Raw genomic sequence first — 25,524 nt, 5'->3', positions numbered from 1 at the left:
CTGGACACCGGATCTGAACAAACACCTTACCAGAGAAGACATACTGATGGCAAATAAGCATGTGAAAAAAATATTTAACATCATATATCATTAGGGAGTTGCAGTTTTAAATGACATTGCGATACCACTACAACCTATATGAATGGCAAAAATCCAAAACATTGGTAACACAAAATGCTAATGAGGATGTGGAGCAACAGAACTCATTCATTGCTGGTGGGAATGCAAAATTGTACAGCCACTGTGGGAGACAGTTTGGCAGTTTCTTACAAAACTAAACATACTCCTACCATATGATCCAGCAATCACACTCCTTGGTATTTACCCAAATGAGTTGAAAAACTATGTTCACACAAAAACTTATACATGGATGTTTATAGCAGTTTTATTCATAATTGCAGAAATTGGAAGCAACCAAGATGTCCTTCAGGAGGTGAATGGATGAACAGTGGTCTATCCAGACAATGGAATATTATTCAGTGCTAAAAAGAATGAGTTATCAAGCCATGAAAAGAAAAGGAAGAACCGTAAATGCATATTACTAAGCCAGAGAAGCCAAGCTTTCCAACTGTATGACATTCTGGAAAAGTCAAAACTATGGAGACAGTAAAAAGCCCAGGGGTTACCAGGGGTTAGAGAGGAGGGAAGGTTGAATAGGTGGACACAGAAAATTTTTAGGGTGGTGAGCTACTCTGTATTATACTATAATTGTGGATATGTGCCATTATACAATTGTCAAAACCCACAGAATGTACAACACCAAGAATGAACCCTAATGTAAACTACAGACTTTGAGTGATCATATGTCAATGCAGGTTCATTGACTGTAACACTCTGGAGTGGGATGTTGATAGTGGGTGAGGCTTGTGTGTTGGAGGGGGCGAGGGGAGCAGGAAGGGGGAAACTGTACTTCCTGCTCAGTTTTGCTGTGAATCTAAAACTGCTCTAAAAAAGAAAGTCTATTAAAAAAATCCAGCTATATGCTACCTATAAGAGATATACTTTAAATACAAATATACAGGTTGCAAACAAGAGGGTTGGAAAAGACATACAATGCAAACAAGAAGTATAAAAAGCTGCTGTGGCTGTATGACTATCAGACAAAGCAGACTTCAAAGACCAGTAGTATTACCAGAAATAGGGACATTTTATGTGTCAGGAGAAGACATGATAATCATAAATGTATATGTAACTAATAACAGAGCTTCAAAATACATTAAGGAAAAACTGACAGAATTAAAGGCAGAAATAAACATTACTCTCTCAGTAACTGATAGAATATTCAAAGGAAAAAAGGAATTCAAGTTTTGAACAACACTATGATGCCACTTGAGGTAACTGACATTTATAGAAGACTATTCCCAACAACTGTAGGATACATATTCTTATAAAATGCATATAGAACATTCACCAAGATAGACTACACGATGATCTCAACAGATTTCAAAAGCTTGGAATCTTATATTTTCCAACCACCAAAGAATTAATAAAAAATAATAAAATATCCAGGAAAACCCCAAATACTTGGAAACTAAATATCACATCTCTAAATAACCCATGGGGCAAAGAAGAAATCACAAGGAAATTCACATATTTTCAACCAAATAAGAGAAACCACAACATATCAACATTTTAAAAATGCACTGTTAAAGTTTAGAGGGAGAGTGATAGATTTAAATTCTTGTGACAGAAAAGAAGAAAGGATTAAATCAGTGATCTAAGCTTTCACCTTAAAAAGCTAGAAAAAGAAAAGTAAATTAAACCCAAAGTAGAAGGAAGGGAATAATGTAGATGAGAGCAGAAAACAAAGCAAAGGAAAAGGGCCAATAATGGAGAAAAATCAATGGAACCAATGGTGGTTCCTTAAAAAGATCTAATAAAATAGATGTCTCTATCTAGTCTGATCAAGAAATGAGAGGACACACAGAACCAATATGTGTGTAGGAAAAAGGACATTACTACAGATTCCATAAACATTAAAAGACTACGAAGGGAATATTATGAACAACTTTATACATACCAAATTACCAAAACTGGCACAAGAGAAAATAGAAAGTCTGATAGCTGTATATCAATGAAAGAAATTGGATTTGTACCTTAAACCTTTCCAAGAAGAAAACTCCAGGCTCAAATGGCAACTCTAAAGCTCTAAATTCTTTCAAACGTTTCAGAAAGAAAGAATACCAATCTTACCCAAACTCCAGAAAATAGAGGAAGAGGATTCCAAATTCATTCTATATGAAGTCAGGATTCCCCTGTTACTACAAGCAAAGACAGTTCAAGAAAAGAACACTCTACAAGCCAATATCCCTCGTGAACACAGACCCAGATATCATTTTTTTAAATGGCAAATTGAATCTGGCATATTTAAAATGGTTACTACATCATGACCAAGTGGGATTTATACCAGAATGCAATGTAAATTTTGAATGTAACATTCAAAACTCAATACATATAATTCACTGTGTTAATATAAAAAAGAACACCAGATGATCATCTCAATAGATGCAAAACAAATTTGATAAAACAACCATTCATGATAAAAATTCTCAGCAAACTAGCAATAAGAGAGACTTCCTCAAACTAATGTTAAGTGTAATGGTGAAAGACTGAACAACTTTTTCTATGATAGGAACTAGGCAACAATGTTCATTCTCACAATTTCTATTTATTTATTTCACAATTTTTATTTAATATTGTACTAGAAGGAAGAAAGAAATACAAAGCATAAAGGTCGTCAGAAAAAAAAAAACTGCCTTTACTTGCAGATGACAAGACTGTATATGTAAAAAGTCCTAAGGATTATATATGAAAAAATTACTAGAACTAATAATTTTAGCAAGGTCTCATGATACAAAATTAATATATAAAAATCAATGTACTTCTGTATACTTAGTGAGTAATTGAAAGATGAAATTAGTGCCATTTGCAATAGTATAAAAAATATGAACTTAGTATAAAAAATAGTATAAAAAATATGAACTCATACATTTAATAAAATGTATGAAAGAAAACTACATTGTATGTTGTATATGCAGTATGTAAATAATACAAATTGTTACTGAGAAAAAGTAAAGAAACTAAATAAACAGTGTTCATGATCTCGAAGATAATATTAAGATGTCAATTCTCCCCCAATTTATATATATATATATGTGTGTATATATATATATATATAAGCACAATTCCAGGAGGCTTTTTTGTAGACATTGACAAACTGATTCCAAAATTCCATTCAAAATCCCAGAAGGATGTGTTATAGATATAAACATGCTGATTCTAAACTATATATGGAAATGTAAAGAAATCAGAATAGCCAAAACAATTTTGAGAAAAATCAAAGTTGGAAGACTCACACTACCCACTTTTAAGAATGATTAAAAGCTACAGTAACCAAGACAGTGCTATATTGGTGAAAGGCCAGACACACAAATCTATGGAATAGAAAAGTCCAGAAACAGACCCACAAAAATATGGTCAATTGATTTTTGACAAATGTGCAAAAATAATTCAGTGCAAAAAAGGTAAGTTTTTCAACAAATGTAACTAGAACAACTGGACAGCCATATGCCCCCCCCCAAAAAAAAGATCTATACCTTACCCTTTATACAAAAAATTAACTCAAAAGGAGTCATAGATCTAAATGTAAAATATAAGACTTTTACAAGACGTTACAGAAAATATTCATGATCTTGGATTTGGCAGAGTTTCTAGATACGACACCAAAAGCATAAACCGTAAAAAAAAAACAATTGATACCCTTGACTAAATCAAAATTGAGAACTTTTGCTCTGAGAAAAACACAGTTAAGGAAATAAAAAGATGAGCCCCAGATGGGGAGAAAAAATATTTGCAAATCATTTGCCCAAAAAATGACTTCAATCTAGAATAGATAAATAACTATCAAAAGTCAACAGTGAGAAAGCAACCCAATTTTTAAAATGGGCAAAAGATTTGTACAGACTTTTCACCCAAGACATCATCTATGGATGGCAAGTAAGTACATGAAAAGATGCTCAACATACTGGCCTTAGAAAAATGCAAAGTAAAACCATGACATGATACATCTGTACATCTATTAAAATGGGTAAAATTTTAAAAAGTACAATACCAAGTGCTGGTAAGTATGCAGAGCAACTGGAACTTTCTTTCATACATTGATAGTGGGAATGCAAAATGAGCCACTCTGGAAAACAGCTTAGCATTTTCTTATAAAGTTGGAACATCCACTTACCATATAACCCAACCCACCTAGGTATTTAGAGAAATGAAATTTGTGTTCACATAAAAAGCTTTATGCAGATATTTATCACAGTTTTATTCATAATTGCCAAAAGTTGAAAGCAACAAAGATACTGATACCAACATCGATGACTCTTAAAGGCATTATGCTGAATGAAAGATGCCAGTCTTAAAAGGTCTCATGTTGCATGATTCTATGTATTGCATAATGCATGATTCTGGAAAAGGCAAAACTATAGGGACAGATAACGTGTGGCTTTTAAGGGTTAGGGTAAGAGGAGAATGTGACTACAAAGAGGCAGCAAAAGGGAATTTTTTTGGGTGGTAGAGCTGTTATATATCCTGATTGTCATAGTGGCTATACGAATCTATACATATATCGAAACTCATAGAATTAGTCACCAAAATAAAGTCAGTTTTACTGTATGTAAATTAAAAATTAAAAAGGTATTTTCAAAACAACAATACCAGGACTTCCCTGGTAGCACAGTGGTTAAGAATCCGCCTGCCAATGCAAGGGACACGGGTTCGATCCCTGGTCTGGGAAGATCCCACATGCCATGGAACAACTAAGCCCGTGCTCCACAACTACTGAGCCTGCGCTCTAGAGCAGCGGTCCTCAACCTTTTTGGCACCAGGGACCAGTTTCGTGGAAGACAATTTTTCCATGGATGGGGCGGGGAGAGATGGTTCAGGTGGTAATGTGAGCACTGGGGAGCAATGGGGAGTAAGCAGATGAAGCTTTGCTCGCTCGCCTGCCGCTCACCTTCTGCTGTGCGGCCCGGGGGTTGGGGACCCCTGCTCTAGAGCCCGCAAGTCACAACTACTGAGCCTGTGCACTGCAACTACTGAGCCCACGCACCATAACTACTGAAGCCCATGTGCTCTAAGGCCTGCATGCCACAACTACTGAGCCCACATGCTGCAACTACTGAAGCCCACACACCTAGAGCCCGTGCTCCGCAACAAGAGAAGCCACTGCAATGAGAAGCCCACGCACCGCAACGAAGAGTAGACCCCGCTCTCCACAACTAGAGAAAGCTCGCGCACAGCAACGAAGACCCAACACAGCCAAAAAAAAAAAACCACAACAATACCATTATACACTCATTAGGATTGCTAAAATTAAAAAGCCCAACAATGCCTAGTGTTGGTGAGGATGTGGAATGCATATACTGCTGGTGTGAGTGGAGAACAGTACAACCACTTTAAAGAACTGAACCCACCATTTTATTTCTAGGTATTTATTTAAGACAAATGCAAACCTGTCTGCAAAACACTTGTACACCAATGTCCAGAGCAGCTTTACTCCCAACAGCCAAAGCTGGAAACAACTCAAATGTCTATCAATAGGTGAATGGGTAAGCAAATGGGGGATATATCCATAAAAGTAGCATGGAGCTCCCATTCCTAATTCAGTGTTCTTCTGGGAATAACAGTTGATCTAATAATACTTTATCCGATCATGGCTTATAGTATTTAAGTGTTAAACATCCTCCCTCTCTTGAATTTATAGAACCTCCCTCCCCACTTCTAGTTTTGATGTTAATTCTGGCGAACAAAGACCAGTGTAGCTCCTTCCCAGGGTCTCTTGTTACTCTCTGCTCATTGGCCCAGTCCTTGACCTGGTCTCCATCAGCTCCCAGGCTCCCAGAGACCACTACCCAGGACTAGCTGTCAACTCTGGCCTTCTGGTCCTATCTTGGATAAAACAACACTGACACATTCATGCCATTATGTAATCAACTGGTCCAGTAACTGTCTAATGGAATTACTCATCATCACATGCTTAGAAGAGGCAGTTGCTCTGATAGAACAGGATTGGTAACCCCATATTTTTGTTAAGCGGATTTTAATTCTGTGATTTCTGTTCTACAGAAGCCTCTTGAGATTTATCATGAGTAAGGAAGAGTAATCCTGAAAGGAAAGTCAGAGACAAAAACAAAAAGTTTATGCTACTACTGTTCATGGTAGCAGCTATTCAAACACTTGACAGACATCTTAAAAGGCAATGATAGGGAGTTCCCTGGTGGCCTAGTGTTTAGGATTCAGCGCTTTCACTGCTGTGGCCCAGGTTCAATCCCTGGTCGGGAAACTGAGATCCTTCCAGCCACGTGGCGTGGCCATAAATAAGTAAGGAAGGAAATAATAAATAAATAAATAAAATTATACATGTGAACTAATAAAGAAATGTGAATAAAATGACCTTTAAAAAAAGGTAATGATAATCCCAACCTGTATAGCACTGAAGAATAAGCTTTGTATAATTTCATTCTCCCCTAATAGGATTGTTGATTCATAATGAAGAAATAAAGTTTCAACAATGTTAGCTAGTAGTGCAAGTCAATAGTTGAGCAGATTATATAATTGGTCTTAGGAAAGCATGTGGGATGAGCTCTTCTAAGTTAATTTTTAGACTGTATTATTCATCAGTCAGGTTGAAATGTTACCATGGCTATCAGTTGAAGGTATGATACATTTAATGCTGGATATTAGCCAAAAAAAGTATTTTGGCTCTCTTGTCAATGTAACTAGCTGATACAGAAGTATAAAATATTTTTTAAAATACACTTTTGAAAAATACTGAAAATCAATTTCTTTTATACTATAGTGAAAAATCTTAAGATACATAAAGAGCTGTCAGTGAGAACGTTCCTTAACCATCTAGCCAGTATTTATTGAGTCTTTACTATGTGTTCAGCACCAATATCCATCAGTATAAGTGCTTTCAAAATTTATTTAACAAAATCAAATCAGTGGGAGACAGAGTGAAAATGAGATGACAACTTATTCAGGCTATAATTAGTGCAGATGCCCAGAAAGGATCCTTAGTTTTACCCTTGTCCTAATATGTGAAGTGGCCATTTGTTCATGCCACTGCCAGCAAAAATAAAATATAAAGATGCCTTTTCTCCCATCACTCCCTCCCCCAAATCCCAACACACATACATATATACATACACATCAGAGTCATACGTAAAGAAAAGAAAGCCCCATTTACTTGGTTCCCTCAATGTTACTTTGAAGCCTCAAAGCACTGAGTATATAAAGTGTGTCAGGCCATAGCCCTGGCACTTCCCTCAGGAATGGGTCTAGCCACTACGGGGTCTTCTATTAGATCTTTCAAACAGAAGATGCAGTTTACCGCAGTCCATAGTTCATCTTGGAGCTGTGGTCCCCCGTCCTGCATACAGTGTCATCAGATTGAGCCTGTTGAGTAAGCTCCCTGGGAATATGCCAGGGAAGGTGTCACAAAAAAAGCCAAAACTTGAATATGAGTGGGGACCAGACCATACAGTTCTAGCAAAAAAAAGTAACTTCCAAAATCTGCTCTGGAAATGAACAGGCTGCTAAATCCCTGAAAGTCTTTCTTAAATATTAGATTAACAGAAATGCTTATTACTGTTGTTCTACTTCAGATCATCTTCTAAGCCTTTAAACAGGTTTTAAGACATTTTATATCTCAAGTTATACCTTAAAATGGGCCCTAGCCCTGAATTAATGCAAATATCTATATAATATTGATAAAAACCACATTATAGTCTTTAAAAGCATAATGAATATACTGTCTTTCAAATTTCAATGTAGATGCAATTAATTAAAATGCCAATTCATTAAAAAATATAACTGAGTTCATTTAAAAACAATAATGAAGTTCCCAACAGAAGGTTTGTCGTTATTTGTTCTCTAATATTGGATACTAAGAGTATATTTTCCTCCTTGTAGGGGTCCATGAAAATCGGACAGTAAACAGAGGACTTTGTACTGGTAATACTGACAGTCACTGACCTAGACTATAAATTTATAACAGGATCAAATGACACCAGTTAAACTGGCAAACAGAAATGAACTCAATACAAAAAAGTAAAAGCTAGAAAATACAGCAAATGTGATTTCGGTCCGTCTGAAGGTCACCTCAGGGGCACTACTGTACAGTCTTTGGAAACTTAGTAGCTGCTTTTGTCCTCAGGCACACGGAACACGTGCTGCGTGCAGCTGCTCAACACCAGGGCGGTCACAGGGGGCTCTTCATGAAGTCACATTTGGGGCCAAATTTTCTCAATGGAGAGGCAGAGAAAATAACATTGATAAATGAAAGGACGATGTAAGAGATTCTAATAAACCTGAGCAGAGCTGTGTGGTATCACCTCATCTGTAAACTGGGAATCTACCTCAGACATTCATCGTAAAAATTGTGCGCTTCTACACATAAAGCATCTAGAACCGCCTTGGAACATGGAAGGTGTTCAAGTGTTCAGTAAGTATTATTTCCTTTCCTTCTCTCTCTTAGGTTGTCCCCTAAACCTACTAGCATCAAATTATTATTTTAAGTGCTTTAGTTATTATGTTTTAGGATTATAATTAAGGAAAGAGAATTATAACCTAAGAACGCTGACGGTCATTTGGGAATTAAAGAGTTAGAACTGGGTGCCAGATCTAAGTCAGGGGTCAATGCTTCATCTCATTTACCAGATCCTCCGGGTGGGGAAGGGAAACAAACAGGCTTAACTCTGGGTACAAGTCTGGCTTCACCTGACCACTCCTATTTATGGCTACAAAGGTTGAATTCAGTCTGCAGTAATTCCTCCAGCCCTGTAATCTAAATACTTGCGGGAAATGAAAAGTAGCTTCTGACGAACTAGTTGAAGAAAACCTGATCTAGATCAGCACTAAGACTGTAAAACATTTAAACTTTATATTCTGTACTAATTTCTCAGTCACGTCATGTCCTAACTAAATGACACACATGTACTCATGACACATGAATTAAGCTCTGTAAAATTCTGAAGCCAGTTCCTTAGGCAACTGTTGTTAAATGGAGGTGAGGGGTGGAGGGAACAGGGTAACAATGTCAGAATATTGCCTGTAGTTTGTTACAACTGGACTATTCTTTAGATCCTGTAGCTGAAACTAGGTTATCTGAGCCCAAATCAGAACATGAAACTAATAAAACATAAAACACAAAAATGAATGCTCAATCCTCAATTCATTATAATTTGAAAATCATGATCCACTCATCCTTATATACTAAGCCAATTATTTACTGCATAAACTCCTACATCACATTTGTAAAATGCTTTCTCTTTTAAAAGGGCTTTCTTATTTTTTCCCTCCTTATTCACACAGATATCTTCTCTTTAAAAACTGACCCATTCTTAAGTGTCTGTCTCAAGTACACTTCTGTGTAAAGGCCTTCCCACTACCTAATATTACTCTATCCTTCTCTTGGGTTTCCATAACATATTTATCTCCATCACTGTACTTTTCTCATTCTGCTTGTTTACAAGTCTGTGCCTAGACTCTCAAAGGCAGGAATATGGCCATACCACTTAAACTCTTTCTGAAAGAAGATGGGTAATAAGTAATTGTTTATCTTTGTATCTCACTTCTATATGCCTAGCACAATGAAGGGCCTCAGTAAATGTTAATTGATTTAAATAATTTAAGTCTAGATATTTTAAATAAAATTCCAGTCCTCTGAGAGAGCAACAGAGTGTGTACAGCCCTAAGTTACAAATGATAACCAAGTGTCTGGAGCTTTTCAGAGTAAATTATCCATCTACCTCTGTTTCTGTTGAGCATATCTCATTTGCATTTTCCCTTTTCCTCTTTCCCTCGTGTCTTATAATTTATACATCAGAAAGGAATTATTTTTCTCATTTTACAAAATACATTGATGTATAACTCTATATGTAAGCAGGTTAAATATCCTGCCTGGGGAAGCATGTGACCTTGATGACATTGTATGAGAGACCAAACACACTGCCTGTTCTAAAATCCATATCTTTTGATTCTAGTTTCAGGGATCTTGCTGCTGTTTCACAGTGCCTTCCTTTCACATTTCATGACATGTGCTAATTCAAGTAAACTGCCTAATTATGGAACAATTTATTTTACAAACCCATTCTTCAAAAAATTGTCTTATAGTGGATGTGGTGCAATGGACACTCTCAAATACAGATGTTAGTAGTGCAAACTGGTTCAACAGTAGCATAACAATTCATGTTAAAAGCCCTAACCCAAATATCGCACTTTGAGAAATTTATCCTCAAGAAACGATCAGAGTTGTAGACAAATATTTATACGTAAAAATTTTCATGACAGCCCTTTCATAATAAGAAAAGTTGTAAATAACCTAAATGTCCAACAATAAGAGGTTTGTTATCATATGTCTGTATCCTGGAATATTATGGAACTATTAATAACTACAGCAGATAGTCTCTAAAATGGCCTTCAACAATCCCTGCCTGCTGGAATTCCCATGCCTTGTTTAATCCCCTCCCCTTAAATATAGGACTAATGACTCACTTCTACCAAGAATATAGCAAATGCCATGGGATGTCACTTCCAAGATTGGGTTTCAAAGAAACCATGACTTCTGTCTTGCACTCAGTCTCTCACTCTAATGGAAGCCAACTGCTGTGTTGTGAGCAGCCCTACAGAGAGGCCCATAAAGCAGGAAACTGAAGGAAATCTCTCTACGGCAGTGTGCAAGGAAGGGATTGTCCCCCAGTTAAGCCTTCAGATAAAGACTATAGCCCCAAGCGACAATATGATTGTGAAAGACTGAAGCAGAGGTACTCAGCTAAGCCGTACCCAGATTCCTGATCCACAGGAACTGTGAAATAACTATATGTTTGTTATTTTAAGTAATTAAGTTTTAGGGTAGTTCATGATATAAAAATAAATAATAACTTTAAAAAATATTTAGTAACATGAGGAAATGTTCACATGTTAACTTTTAAAATTACTGGTCAAATGGTTTATTTATCCAGAGCAAAACAATTTAAAAACTCAGCCTGTTAATAACAAAAATATTGTTTAAAAACAGACTGTGTACTATTTGTTATTCGAACTAATAATTTCCTACAACATTTCCATTCATTGAAAATATTTTCAAGACTGTTATAAGCCTGCCTTGTAATATCATATAATTTTAAGTGTAATTATCATTAGCTAAAGAAATGACACCAAACATTGACGATATTACAATCTGCCTCCTAAAATATAGTAGAAAAGTTTACAAAGATTAGATTCTTCCAAGTCTTCAGAATTTATAGTTAATTTTTAAAAGCATAAGACTATAATATACATGTATGATTCCAATTTTTAAAATATATATGGTTTAAAAAGAATAGAAAACAGGAAAACATCAACAGTGTTTCTCTTTGGATGGTGGGATTACAGGTAATTTAAATTTTTCTTTATGCTCTTCGCTGTTTCCCAATTTTTTTCAAATGCATATATTATTTTTTATCATCAGAAATATCTTTTACAAAAAAGTCAAACTAATAATTTGATATAATACATTTTACTGCTTCAAACCAAGATTTAATGCTAATAAGAGACTCAACCATTTTGCGAAGAGACAGAATAGCACTGGACCCATAACAAGATCTAGGCGACAGCACTCAATTAGCAAGTCAATAAAACTATAGTATTTCTAATTCTTTTTTTTAAAGAAGAAGGCTTCATGCTGAGTCATATGAGAGTTAAATTAATGCAGGATCAGAAGCAAGAACAAGTTTGTGAGGGGATATGATAGATGTGCTCCATAGCACTGGTTCCTGAAGGTCAGTGTTTACAAATAAATTAGAATATTAAAAAGCTGAGCAACTCCTGTATCTCCCATAAACTCAATATTTACCATCTGTGATCTACCTAAACATGCTTGAACCTTACATTCTAGCCCATATCAACTTTGGGGGCCGTGTTTTTCTATATACAGTATAAAGTATGCTTTTTATTAAAGCTATATGTACGGGAAGAAGAGAAAAGTTGTTTCAGATTTTAGGATTTGGTAAACAAAATTATTTTTTGTCAAGCCATTTCTCATTTCTCTGAGGGCAGACAGGTCATTCATCCAAGATCCTGACGAGGTTCTTTTAAAAAATGACACCTTGATATTACAAATACCAAACTCAAAAGGCTCCACTAAACAAAATGACTTTATACTCAAAATCAATGCATAAAATCTTTTTCTCATAGAGTTTTCTTTGAACTTCACTGGGCTTAAGGAGAGAAATTTATCATGCACAGCAAACTTGTGTCATTTCGAGCTCAGAAAAGTCAGAAAAACCAACAGATTCTACCCAGAGTTCTTCACATAACTTTTGTCTAAAAAAGGGTAGAGGAATTTAATTAGCTATGTGACCACAGGAGTTTTTCTTTGCTTCTTTGAGACTCTGCTTCCTCATCTCTAAACTGAGGGTAATAATGCCTGCCCCAAATTCCTCGTGAATAGTGATAAAGGAAAAACATAAAGCACCATAGAAATGCAGCAGCTATTCTGCTACTATTATTACTAAACTGATAATGAGGTAAGAGGAAGGAGGAAAACACTGTGAAAAGGAAGGAAAAGATGACATTTGAGTAGATTATTTTGGGTAATTCACACTCCCTGGTTCTGAACAGTTCTTCCAATCCCCTCCACAAAAGTCCACCCACAAGAAACACATCAGACACCCCAATCTCAAAACTTCCCTTAAAGGTGGAAGCCATATACTCCAAAACACTCCTAAAAAGTGTAGATCCTTGTGGAATTACATTGCAGTATGAATGCATATCCCATTCCACTGGAATGGATGATGTATCTGTCAGTCTCTCTCACAAGCCCATGAATTCACGGAGGGTAGACACTTTGCCTCACTCGAAGCCTGAACTTTAATAAGTAGTTTCTAACTCGAGGTTGGTCCAAAATACCTAAATCTTGGTCATTTTAATTGATCAAACAATCTTAACTGACATTTTTCTGAGCCACTAAATTTTATTTATCTCAATCGTCATTAAGGAATTTGAGAGGGATCAGAGTTTGTCACGACAATGCATAAGGCTTGTTTTGAGCCAAAGGCAATTAGCTCTCTGCCCTCCACCTTTTCTGTCCAAAAGCAGGGCATAAATTTCCCTTTGTAAATGTGTCTCCGTCTCCTATACCAAGAAGAGAACCACTCTGGAGACAATTCTTATCTGCAAAACAAACAACCCTTATTTATCATACATTTCCTAGCCACCCTCTCAGAACTCACTGTCATGCCAGAAGCCCAACCGCCTTTCCTTAGTCTAGCCCCTTTCCACACTGTATCACCCTTTGTTAAGATGATACAGAAGTCCGCAATTCTAACCATTTCCTTGAATCACATTTCTTTGTGAACTCCCATGCATACCTAGGTAATTAATTTTTTTCTCCTGTTAATCTATTATCAATTTGATTTTCAGGCCCAGCCAATGACCCTAAGAGAGGAGAGGAAGATGATTTTTTTCCTTCCCTACATGTTCAAGATTAGTTAGTCTTTACGTTATGTAGTGGAACCACCTCAAATATTTTAGAACAAGTAGGAGGCATAAATATTAAAAGTGTTAAGTGCTATGCACCAAATTAAATTCCAGGCAGTAGTACACGTAATTTTGAATGCTTAAAAGAACCATTAGTCTTATAATGGAGACATGGGAAAACATGGTATCCAAACCCACTTGGACTCTGGGTCAAAGGACCAAGAATTTTGAAAGTTTTGCTATTTAAATTTTGATAATTTTTTCATGATACATATACCACACTCCTAAGGAGTCATTATAGAGTTCCTACTCTCTGTAGCTGATGGTATAATATTTCAGGGTGGGGAGTGGAGGTAAGGTGGGGCAGAGGTACATTTAATTTAAACAAAAAAGAGAGATATATATATACATATTGCTGATTCACTTTGCTGTACAGTAGAAACACAACATTGTAAAGCAACTATACTCCAATAAAAATTTTAAAAAATTAAAAAATAAAAAAAAAGTAAATAAGAAACCGCCCCCCAAATTTTTTTTAAAAAAGCCTTTTTACCTATTGGATATAATTTCTCACTAATCCAAGGAAACTTCCTCCCCCCTCAAGCTATTATCCTTACCACACACACCCATGCTCATTTTCTCCTTCTGGCCTTCCCTTAGGTTGAAAAACACCACCTGCCCCATATCTCCACCCGGCACCCTTTCCCCTCTTCCCTGCGTAAACCAAATCTGTGCCATCTTCAAGGCTAGGGGAATCCCCGTCTCCTTCAGGCAGACTTTCTGGAATTCCTCAAACCTTTATCCAGAATTCTTCTTGAACTCCTGTCCAGCCTATTTAATTTATAAGTGCTGCCCCCCCCCAAATGAGATTAAAGATTCCTCAAGGGCAGTAGCCATTTCTCCTTTTGCTATTTTGCACAGAACAGTTCTCCACATAGAGGCACTTAATGAATGCTAATTAAAGTCTGTCTATTTATCAAATATCCATGTGCTTCAAAGTGTGTTAGATGCTGGGGATAAAACAGTGAACTATACGTAGTTCTACCTCTTTCAGGGCACTTAGAACAAGCAAAAGCCACAAACTCCCAGTAGTGTTAGGGCCAGTGTTTCATTTGGCCAGTGTAATGTTCCAACTGCTCTGAATTAGAATAGTTCTAAGCTGGGCATTCACTCTCCAGTTCACAGGACTCTGTACACTCCCTTGTGTCTGGCACCCATACAGCTTCACTAATTTATGTTATCTTCAGCCCCTTGTGAAACATCCTTTATTTCACAACTCTTAATTTATAAGGAATAAATTAATTCTTAAAGTACAGACTCTTCCTATATCAGATACTGACTAGTTATTTATTACTCCCCAAACTTTCAACATTAGAATGCCATTCTATTCATATCACTCTTACTATGGAAAACAGTCTCCAGTTAAAAAATAAAATTCCAAATCCAAGGCAGATGGTATATTAATTAATTAGAGAAAGAAAACAGAACTGCTCAGCAACTGTTTTGCTTTCTTAAAAGCAAATGATCTTTAAGCTGGAAAGGACAGAAGAAACCTCATTAAGAGAGAACCAAGGTACAAGCAGAAGAAGTCACTTTAAAAGAATTCACGTCTTCAAAATCTGGTGAATTATATTCCAGGGAGAATCGGCAGATGTAAGCACAGAAATATTCTGACAACCTCAGAAAAACATGGAGAAGGAGGAAAGTCTCAAGAGGCTAGAGACTCAAATACACTTTTTCCCCCTAATTTTTTAAAAATTCAAAACTGAAGGAAAAAAATAGAATTCCTAGGCATTATAAACCAGTTAATTTGATACCAATCTCTGGCAAAATTCAAGATTTAATCAGAAAATGGGGAATATTTAGGGGGAAAAATACTGGGGATTTCAAGGCACTAGGAGTTTACTAAGAATCAGTAATTTTTAAACTAACATCATTTACTTTTGTGGTAGACCAGAGAATATTCAAGATCTTTAATTTAAGCAAAGCATTTGATTAAAATTATTCCCATAATGTCCTTATGAAGAAGACTGACCTATGGGCTAGAATAGTTTAATCTGAAGGACAGTGCTAGCTGAGTTCAGCTGATTAATTAATTTGTCTCAGCAATATCTACTGAGGGCCAAATAGATTCCCAACCAGTACTGTACTTGGCACTTTCAGTACATTACTTTAAACTCTAACAATTACCTGAAAGGCAGACATTCCTAACCTCATTTTATTGATATGGAAAAGAAGTTTCTCAAGGTCACAAAGCTAGTAGTCAGGCTCCAAAAGTCCAGGACTTTCTATGTGCCACGGGCTTCTAGATGTGCCATCATGGCAAAAAGACCTGTCCCATGTATTATCAATGACTCGAATGTCTGGTGAACAAACTCACCACATGTGCAGGTGACACAAAATCAGTAGGCAGAGTTAACATGATGAATGCCACAATCAAGGTTAAAACACATCTAACAAACTGCAAACTGGAGAGAGGCTTAAAGTAATAGAAGACAAGGAAAAAAATGTTCATATTCAAGAAATTTTTAACTGCATAATTAAAGAATGAATAAAGCCTACCTTGACAGCAAAGTGTGTGTGGGGTGGTGGTGGTGAGTTTTTTAGTCAACTTTGGTGTATTTACTACAAAAGCCAATTAAAAATTAGATGATTTTCGATAGCTAGTGGGAAGCAGCCACGTAGCACAGGGAGATCAGCTCTGTGCTTTGTGACCACCTAGAGGGGTGGGATAGGGAGGGTGGGAGGGAGACGCAAGAGGGAGGGGCTATGGGGATATATGTATACGTATAGCTGATTCACTTTGTTATAAAGCAGAAACTAACACAACATTGTACAGCAATTATACTCCAATAAAGATGTTAAAATAAATTAATTAAACCAAAAAAAAAGTAAGAACATCAAAAAAAAAATTACATGATTTTGTTTGAAGATAGGAACTCATTGCACTCTGCACTGTTCAGACTAGTCTGAATTAATGCATTCAATTTTGGGCTAAGGATCTTTAGCACAGAGAAAGGTCTTAGGTAAGGAAGGACACATTAAAGTGAATATTACTTGGTGAAGATAACTAACATTTACTGACTTCTGGGCAATTATGCTAAGTATTATGAACATTATCTCATTTGATTCTCACAACAACCCTACAGGTAGATAGAGTATATTATTATTCCCATTTTACAGATGAGGAAGCCAAAGCTCAGGGATCTGAAAGGCTGTCAAGTAAAGGAAACGGAAGTCTTACTCTGTACCACCTAGACTTTTCATTTCTTAACAGTTTTTTGGTCATAGACTCTTTCAGATGGATGAAAGTTTTAGATCTTCTCTGCTGAAAAGTTCTACACATAATTTCACAAGTTGGAGGGCTACTGGCAAAAGTAGGATTAATGAGAAACAGGTCCAAGGAAGCAGTTGTCAGTTCAGTGTAAACAAGGCCTTGCTAACAATAACAGAAAGGAGGGATGCCTCACAATGCAGTGAGCTCCCTGTCACTGAAGTGCTCCCTCAAAGTGTGGCTGGTCTGTCGGGAGTGCAACAGAGGGAATGTTAAAATAGATTGGAGGTTGGTCTGTGATTTTAAAGTACCCTTTTGTTATAAGACTGTGGGCCTCGTAAGTAATTTTCGTTTGATGGCAAAACAAAGAAGTTAAAAACTGAAGTTACTGTTTTAACAGACCATTCTGCTGAAGACATCAGGCAGAATACCTAAATGTTAATGTTATTTCCCATCTATATACATGGTACCTGTATCAGATACTTGAAAACAGCCTCGTCCAAAAATTAAAGGTATATTCAACTGTTGATCTTGATGTGATTTATACTTTGTCATAATCAAAGTAGACTCCTTATTCCTCTGAATTCTTAACTAAAATGTTCCCTAAGATAAATACCATAAATACCAGATCCTAAAACGATGGGGTCTTTGATGAGAACGTTTACTAGTTTATAATTTTTGCTAACCTATTTCCATAAAGGATGGGGAGGGGGCAGACGGGAAACATAAGAGAAACGAACTCCGATTGTTCTGCTCTGCTTCTCAGATCCCTTCGCTAACAGCTGAAGGATCTTACCGTCAACTCTGCTTTATTTCCCATGTGCATCATAATTCACCTCGAGATTCAGGCTCCCAACGCTCAAAAAAGGAGCTCACACTTTGCTCCTGACATGCCTTTCAGAGCACAAGCTTGACAGCTTGGCATACAAATTAAGTGTTCATAGGCAAATCTTTTACTTGAAAATCTTTACTCTTCAGGCAGGAAGGATCGAGTGGAAGATGAAACTGCAACTCATAAAGCAAAACCTTGAATTTGAGGGCTCAGAACAAGGTGGAAGGAGCGGGGGCTAAGTTCTTTAATTAGGAGCCGGAGGCACGAGGCTGTAGCCGAGGCAGCTGGCCGAGAAAGGTATGGTTTAATCAAAGCCTCCTGTAACTCAGGTTTCTGCCACTGAAAACCAAAAAAGGCAAAACTGACGAGCAGAGACCTACGGACACACACGGGTCGCCCACCTCCCAGGTGTTCACTTACTCGACACGTCGGCGGGCAGCTGCGCGCCCCTCGGGCGTCTGGACGGCGGCGGGGACCGAGCAGGCATCCGGCGCTCCTGCAGCTCCCGGGCCGGCGCTGCCCCGCGGCGGGTCGGCGTCTGGGCGGGTGGCGAGCTGAGGCCCGGGCCAAAGCGGAGTGCGGTCCCGCTGCAAGGGCAGCGGCGCCGCCTTCTCGCCAGCGGCCGGCTCAGTCAAGTGGCAGCATTTGGAGGACGGGGTGTCCTTCGGCCGCGCTCCGGGCTCCTCCTCCCGCCGCCACGCCCGCCGCGCGCTCCTGGCAGGTTCGCGCCCCGCACCCGGCCGACCGGCGCCGCAGGTGGCGGTCGAGGGCGCTCGGCTCCAGGGCGCGCCCTCCGCGGGCCGCACTCGAGTAACGGGCGGCGGGGGCAGCCACGGTCACGTCCGCAAGCGCCGGTCCCGGGCAGGGGCGGAGCTGGCCCGTGAAGCTGCTGGGTCCGGCCACCGCCCTCACACCCACCCTAAATATACTACCCAGACTGCGGTCATTCCCCAGCCCGGCCGGAATTAGACCCCCGAATTTCGAAGAAAACATAAGCGAGCAAGTCACTTCACTTCCCTGGCCCCTGACGGAGCCCCCTGGGCTGCTAACCGTCCTGGGCTCTGCCCAGGTGAGAGGAGGGGCTGGTGTCTGGGCGGGGGCCTGCCCTGGGGAGAACCGGTGCTCGTGGCCCCCGCGCGGAGCCCATGTGCAGGTGAACTCGCGGCAGCCTCACCGAGGCCTTCCCATCTAGGGGTTCCGGCGCCCAGGTCCAGGCTTAGCAGCCAAACCCGCTTTGACCTCAAACTCCACGCGGTTCAGGCGTAGGTCAGGGGCTCTGCCCTTCCTAACTAGCTTGCACCTTGAGTATGCAGAGCAAAAGCGCTTGATGTAATTTTAAAAGGACACGTTCATTTGGTACTTCTCTATCCAGAAATACTGAAGGACATTTTCCAAGCATGTTTCTCCTTAAAACACCACTAACAAAACATCCTTTTCTCGCTTTTTTTTGGCACTGAAGTCTCTATCTCAAAACATGGCCATTATTCAGTTGCGTTTCCTTTTGCATTCCATGTGATGCCTGTATCTTTCCAGCATGATTCCTAGCAATAGTAAAAGCCCCAAGAGAACTACAAAAGAACCATTATTTTAGTTGTGTTCTATGGATTAGTCATGCAAAATTCACGCTTGAAGAGACCTTGGTGATAACTTCAGCTGACTCCTTTACACTACAAGTGAGGACACTGAAGCCCAGAGCCCAGTGGCAACACTAAATGCGAAAAAGACAGACTGGAACCTACACAGCTCACAGTCTGTAGACTAACATGAGGGTTAGCTCTCTAAAGGCATAGTAAAGAATATGCCTAGATTGCAGAGGGATTGAGAAGCATAAATTATACAAAATCTAGTTCAGATATTTTTAGACTTTAAATGAACCAAACATTCCTATTTATTACTATGCTTAAATTAACTAAGGCAACTTTTATGTACAGACAGTAGCTCAGAAATGTCATTTTGCTTCATGATAATATTAATGGATTGGAGTAGGCACATTCTGACAATCATAGAATGTGAATATACTTATATGAACTGTTTTGTCTGATCAGTATCAATTTCTAATGTACTCCAGTTGACTATGCTAAGATAAACAAGTATTTAGTTCTATATATTTCAGGCATATCATGCTAAATAATTATGATCAAATGCAAGGTTCCACCGTTAGGCCTAATTCTTCACTGAAGGCATCACTGCTTTCCCTCTCCCTTCGCACTTTAAGCTTTTACCAACCTAGTACGGCAATGATCCATGAGACCTCTGGGTTCCACACTGAGACATCAGTGTCAGTCTATGATGAGCTCAAGGTGAGAAAAGAGAAACTTAAAAATTTGTACTTTTACTTCCCAGTTACCAGAGCAGTAAAGGGCGAAGAACGAGTCTCTGGCGTCCACCAGAAAAGAAAGAACTTGTGAACACGTACATTCCTGTGTCTCACACAGTTCAGAGATACGCTGTATCATCTTTACCAAGTATTAGTTCCCCGCGTCGGCCAGACTCAGGCCAGGCCCTCCCTCCACCATCCCGGGTCTGGCCAAGACGGAGAAAAACCCAGGAGCAGCCCTCTCCTCTCTCTGCGGGTCTTCCCGGGCCGGTCCCTCACTAGGACCCCGGGTCTGGGGCGGTGCTCACAGGCTGCGCCGCGAAAGGCAAGGCTTCGCTGGGGCTCCTGGGCGGCCGGGTGGGCTTACCAGGCACTTCGGATGAACTTGGCCACAGAAGATGCTTCTCCAAGCTCCTCCGAGAGACGGCCTGCTTCCAGCCTTAGGACATCAAAAGGTGACCGGGGCCTTGGCCTCTCCTCAGGACTCTAGGCCGTGCTTCCGGTCAAGATGGTACCGCCTGTTAAGCCCCGAGGGAAGATGCCGCGGGGAGACGTGGCGCCCTCTGCTGCCGGAGCCCAAAAATCCTGGCTTTCCTCTCAGGCACCCAGCCAGGAGCTGGGAGTCAGGGCCCCATCATTTCTGCCCTCCTATTACCCTCTCACCCTGGCTGCAGCAAGAGCGGAGGAGGTGGGTACACAGAGCTCCTCAAGCCGATGGTGGCAGAGACCGACTGTAGGGTTTTGAAAGTGTGCAGAATACAACTTTTAAAAAGCTGGAGAGCAAAGTGAGAGAGAGGAGGAAGGACCCTGAAGAGGCCCTAACTCGAACGTGGTTAAGGTGAGGGTGCCTGCGCGATAGCAGTGTTTAATGTATTTTCTTTCTACCAGAAGAGCATGGAAAATAAAAGTAATAAAAACAGAGATGAGAAAATACTAGAATTTGAACACAAGTGATCTGACACCACAGCCCATGCTGTTGACAGGGAAGAGGTATACTGAGTTGGATTAAGGACTGCATGCCAATAGTAAACCTGCAATTAATAGGATTAAATCCAGGCATCCCCCGCCCCATACACTTTCCCTCCTAAAGAAATCCCATTTCCACTCCCAGCGCCCTAAAACTTCCACTTCCACTCCAGACAGGTCAGAGAGAGGTAGGTAGCTGACCCCCTCCACTGGTTTTTCTACTTAAACACTGAGAACCTCAAACTTCCATTTCTGCTTCAGGAGGACCAGTCAAAGCACACACCTCCGGGAGAAGCATGGAGGGCATGCCAGCCAGGTGGAGGCAACCTCCTCTTGAAAAGAACTCTAAGTAGTGAAATGATGAGACTCCGTCAGAAGCGATCTGGGCCCTGGGACTCACCTCTCTGCCACTAGGGCTCTTCCTAGCATATCAGTCAAATGCCATCTGTTTTCTGATAGTGAAGTGATGAGGACAGGATAGGTGGATGGAAGAATCTGGGAGTGTTCACACAGAGGCAAGAGCATGCATGTATGTAAGAGAGTTATGAAAGTCACGGAAAAAATTTATAAAGAATAGAAAAACGACTGAGGAGATAGAAAAAATATATCATTATGATATACCATTATGGGGCATGAACCCTGATAGAATAGCACATGGGTATGCTCTATGAGAAAACTCATTTTAACATTTTGACTTTCATAATGATAAAGCTCTGTTACGATAAAGAAATTAATAATTTTGTTTTCCACATATAAAATTTGAAATTCTACCTCCTTTTTTCTCATACAGTGGTCTACTACTATTAGTGACAGTTTTAGGTGGTTGTGAGTGGAAATGGGATTTCTTTCCAAGGGGAAGCGTATGGGGTGGTTTGATTTAATTCTACTAATTGCAACTTTACTATTTGGCAATCCAGCTCAATATTTCTCTCCTGTCTACTATAGGAAAACAAAACAAAACAAAACACTTTTAGTGTTTACTGGGAAGGAGAGCTATTTCCTACATATATTTTTCACTGATCCAGGTTTTATGTGCTATTTTTTATATGTTCAGGCTAAAATGGTTTCTCCAAAACAGTGAACTTATCTTGTATGTGCTAAGACTTTATCTAGATTACGCCGAGAGACCCAGATATCTCCTCTGAGTAGGTGACAAACACGTTTTCATGTCACACCCTAGACTAGGGTTTTAGGATGCAAAGCCTTAAAAATTCAGCAGCAGAAATGGCATATTGATTCTTTAACACTTTCTGTAGCCCAAGATATATCAACATGTTTCTTGATGAAGAACTAGCTGTAGATACGAAAATGGTGTCATCCTGGACCTTTTCCTGCACCCTCTGTACTACTCACAGTTGTTTCTATGCCAGAGCAGCCTTCACAATCTTGCTGTAAACCTTAATCACACTGTTGTGAAAGACCTCTGTTTGTTTAACATTTGCCCAGAATCAAGGAACAAATCATCAGATTACCCGACCAGCCAAACAGGTAAAAATGTAAACCTATGAGAGTTTCCTATTTTGATATTTTAATATATATCATGATATGTTTGAAAGTTCATATGCCCAAAATAAATGTTCACAGCTGTACTATAGGCCATTCTAACCTTACTCGTTACGTCACTGAAATGAGAAATGATTAACATTATCTTCCTCGTATGGAAGACAGTCAAATCACCCCCTTGCACCTTCTCTTTCCTTGAGGGAAAGAAGTGTATTTAACTTTTTCTCATAAGATTTCCTTTACTCACATTTGCTAGGCTTTTCTATACCTAATCTGGTTCTCCAAATGCAATTATATGTCTGGCAACCCAAATTAAGGGAACATTCCAAATAAGAGTTTAACAATGCCGAGCATTAGAGTATTACAGAACGGTATTTCCCTACCTTGTATTGTATAATCCAATTCTGTTCATTATATTAACAACTATTTAGGTTGACAACCATGCCATAAGTCTATTTCTTTTTCTCACTTGTCTTGTTTTTCCTTAAGGTTTTTCTGCGTTCCGAGTTTTGGCCTTCAAGTTTACTGATGTGCATTTGTCAGTAAATAAGCTTCAGAGTAACCTATACAAGATCTGTCTGAAGATCTTTACACTAAACTTAATTAAATGCATTTTGGAGTCTTTAAATCACCATCAACATTCTCTATACATCTCTTGTAAAAGTAGATTTAACAGTCCCCAAAGAGGTAGAAATGTGTTGGAAATAAATGAGCACCTTATTTTTTTTATTGTTGTTGTTTTTATGGTTATCTATATTTGTTTTCCCCTCTAGATTCTGACTATCATGAGGACAGGAACCATGTACTTTATGTATTTTATGTGCTACTTATTTCTAGCACCTGGCATATGGAAGGCATTAAATCTTGTTGAATTGAATGTTATTTCTCTGCTTTGGTGCTTTCTATAATTTCATCCCATTTCAAACAGAGAAAACATTACTGCTTAGACCCATGAATCCAAGCTTCTGTAAGTCTTCTTTACCTACCGTTATTTTGATAACCATTTCTAACATTAAGATAGGGCCAACTTCTCTTGAAAGTGTAGATATAAGACATTGTTAAAAATCCGATAAATACTGCAGTAATCATTGCTCCAAAATCTATTATTTCAAATGTCATACTGTAGTGCATGTTTTGTTTTTTTACTTAGGGCATATGTGCCTTTCAATATGAATCAGCTTCTATTGTCTCAATACCCTGGTTTGTTAAAAACAATCTGTTGGGGACTTCCCTCGTGGTGCAGTGGTAAAGAATCCGCCTTACAATGCAGGGGATGTGGGTTCGATCCCTGGTCAGGGAACTAAGATCCCACATGCCGCGGGACAACTAAGCCCGCGGGCCACAACTACTGAGCTCACATGCCTCAACTAGAGCCCGTGTGCCACAAACTGCAGAGCCCATGTGCTCTGGAACCCACGTGCCACAACTACAGAGCCCACGTGCCCTGGAGCATGCCGCCACAACTAGAGAAGAGAAAACCCACATGCCACAACTAGAGAGAAGCCCGTGCACCACAACAAAGAGCCCAGGTGCCGCAATGAAAGATCCTGCATGCCGCAACTAAGACCTGACGCAGCCAAAAATAAATAAATCTTTAAAACAAACAAACAAACAAAAAACAACAACAACAAAAAACCAGTCTGTCCAAATTTGATTAAAATAGTTCAGTTTCCCCTGGAATTCTGGATTTTCACATATTTGTTTATTAGCTGATAATTTTAAAATTAAAGTCAAATATTTGATAAATATACCTTGAAAACAGGCATAGCTACATAAAGACAGTAGGATGTTTATTCTGGAGAAGGTAGGGGAATTAGAATAGATATCTAAGGGGTATTCAAATGGATGAGGGGCTATACTTAATCTACATTGCTCTGCTGGACATTACTAGAACCACTAGGAAGAAGTCATGGCAGGCATATTTGGATTTGATTAAGAAAGGACTGTCTATTGGTTACAGCTTACAACAGAACGGACTGCTTAGCGAAATAGTGAGCTTCCCCTTAAACCAGAAGTTACATGATCTATGTGGAATGTTATAATGGATATTTCTAACAAAAATAGCAAAATTCCATATCCTCTAAGAAAATCCCTCCAAAGCCAAGATTCTATAATCTTAGGAGTTGTTCTGCAGTATGAATACATGTGAACTTGGCCTTTGGACTTCATCCAATCCAGCACTAGAGCCATTATTTTGATGTCTTACTGTTTGTGCCGTCTACAGGGACAGAGAGACAGACCCCTGCTGTGTCCCTGGCTAAGGAGGCAGTTTAGCATCTTTTAGAGATTCTTCCTTAAAAGCAAATCAACCACCAAATGCTGTATAAATTGGTACTCAAAGAATTCCAGCTAATTCAAAATAAGAAACTGTCTATCTACAAAGGGATATTTTATGGCTTGTGATACTTCACTTAACAGCTAACCTCATTTGTTGGAGTGCAGACCTACTATAACTTGGAGATAATAATGATAATTACTATTTATTGAGCACCTACTATGCACTGGGACCCACAATAGCCATCCACATGCTATCTCATTTAATCCTCACAATAAGATAAGGTAACTGGGGCTTCCATGGTGGCACGGTGGTTAAGAATCTGCCTGCCAATGCAGGGGACACGGGTTCGAGCCCTGGTCCGGGAAGATCCCACATGCCGCGGAGCAACTAAGCCCATGCGCCACAACTACTGAGCCTGCGCTCTAGAGCCCGCGAGCCACAACTACTGAGCCCATGTGCCACAACTACTGAAGCCCGCGTGCCTAGAGCCCGTGCTCCACAACAAGAGAAGCCATCGCAATGAGAAGCCCGTGCACCGCAATGGAGAGTAGCCCCCACTCGCCACAACTAGAGAAAGCCTGTGCCCAGCAACGAAGACCCAACACAGCCAAAAATAATAAATAAATTAAAAAAAAAAAAAAGATAAGGTAACTGTTAATATGTGGTAGAACTTGAATTTGAACCCAGGCCTAAGTCCAAAGCCAGTATTCCTTCTATTATTCTATATTGCTTTCCAATGTCTCAGTTGTCCACATAATGGCCTGTTAAATCTGGCCATAGTTCCACACAGCAGTTCTCCTATCCAACTCTTAATCCCTCAACTCTGATGGGTAGTATCT

At 39.2% G+C, this 25,524-nt stretch overlaps 1 protein-coding gene across 7 annotated transcripts in view; it reads right to left on the bottom strand.

The window, feature by feature from the left end:
- Window positions 1–25,524, bottom strand: part of LOC309663364 (small membrane A-kinase anchor protein) — a 285,507-nt gene that overhangs the window by 13,039 nt on the left and 246,944 nt on the right. Inside the window, exons 1-2 of one of the 7 annotated variants that reach the window (XM_082467353.1) lie at window positions 18,042–18,127; window positions 17,747–17,960 (exon numbers count right to left, since the gene is read on the bottom strand). The exons of 5 other annotated variants lie outside the window; for them this stretch is intronic. The gene's annotated coding sequence lies outside the window, so the exon portion shown is untranslated. Of the gene's footprint in view, window positions 1–17,746; window positions 17,961–18,041; window positions 18,243–25,524 lie in introns of those variants that run through there. One more of the 7 variants, XM_082467356.1, reaches the window with a different exon arrangement.

Source organism: Balaenoptera physalus (assembly GCF_965194825.1).
Source record: "Balaenoptera physalus genome assembly, chromosome: 6".
Classification (NCBI taxonomy): domain Eukaryota; kingdom Metazoa; phylum Chordata; class Mammalia; order Artiodactyla; family Balaenopteridae; genus Balaenoptera; species Balaenoptera physalus.
Note: the sequence above shows the minus strand (reverse complement) of the source record. Positions and strands in the feature narration are given on the sequence as shown.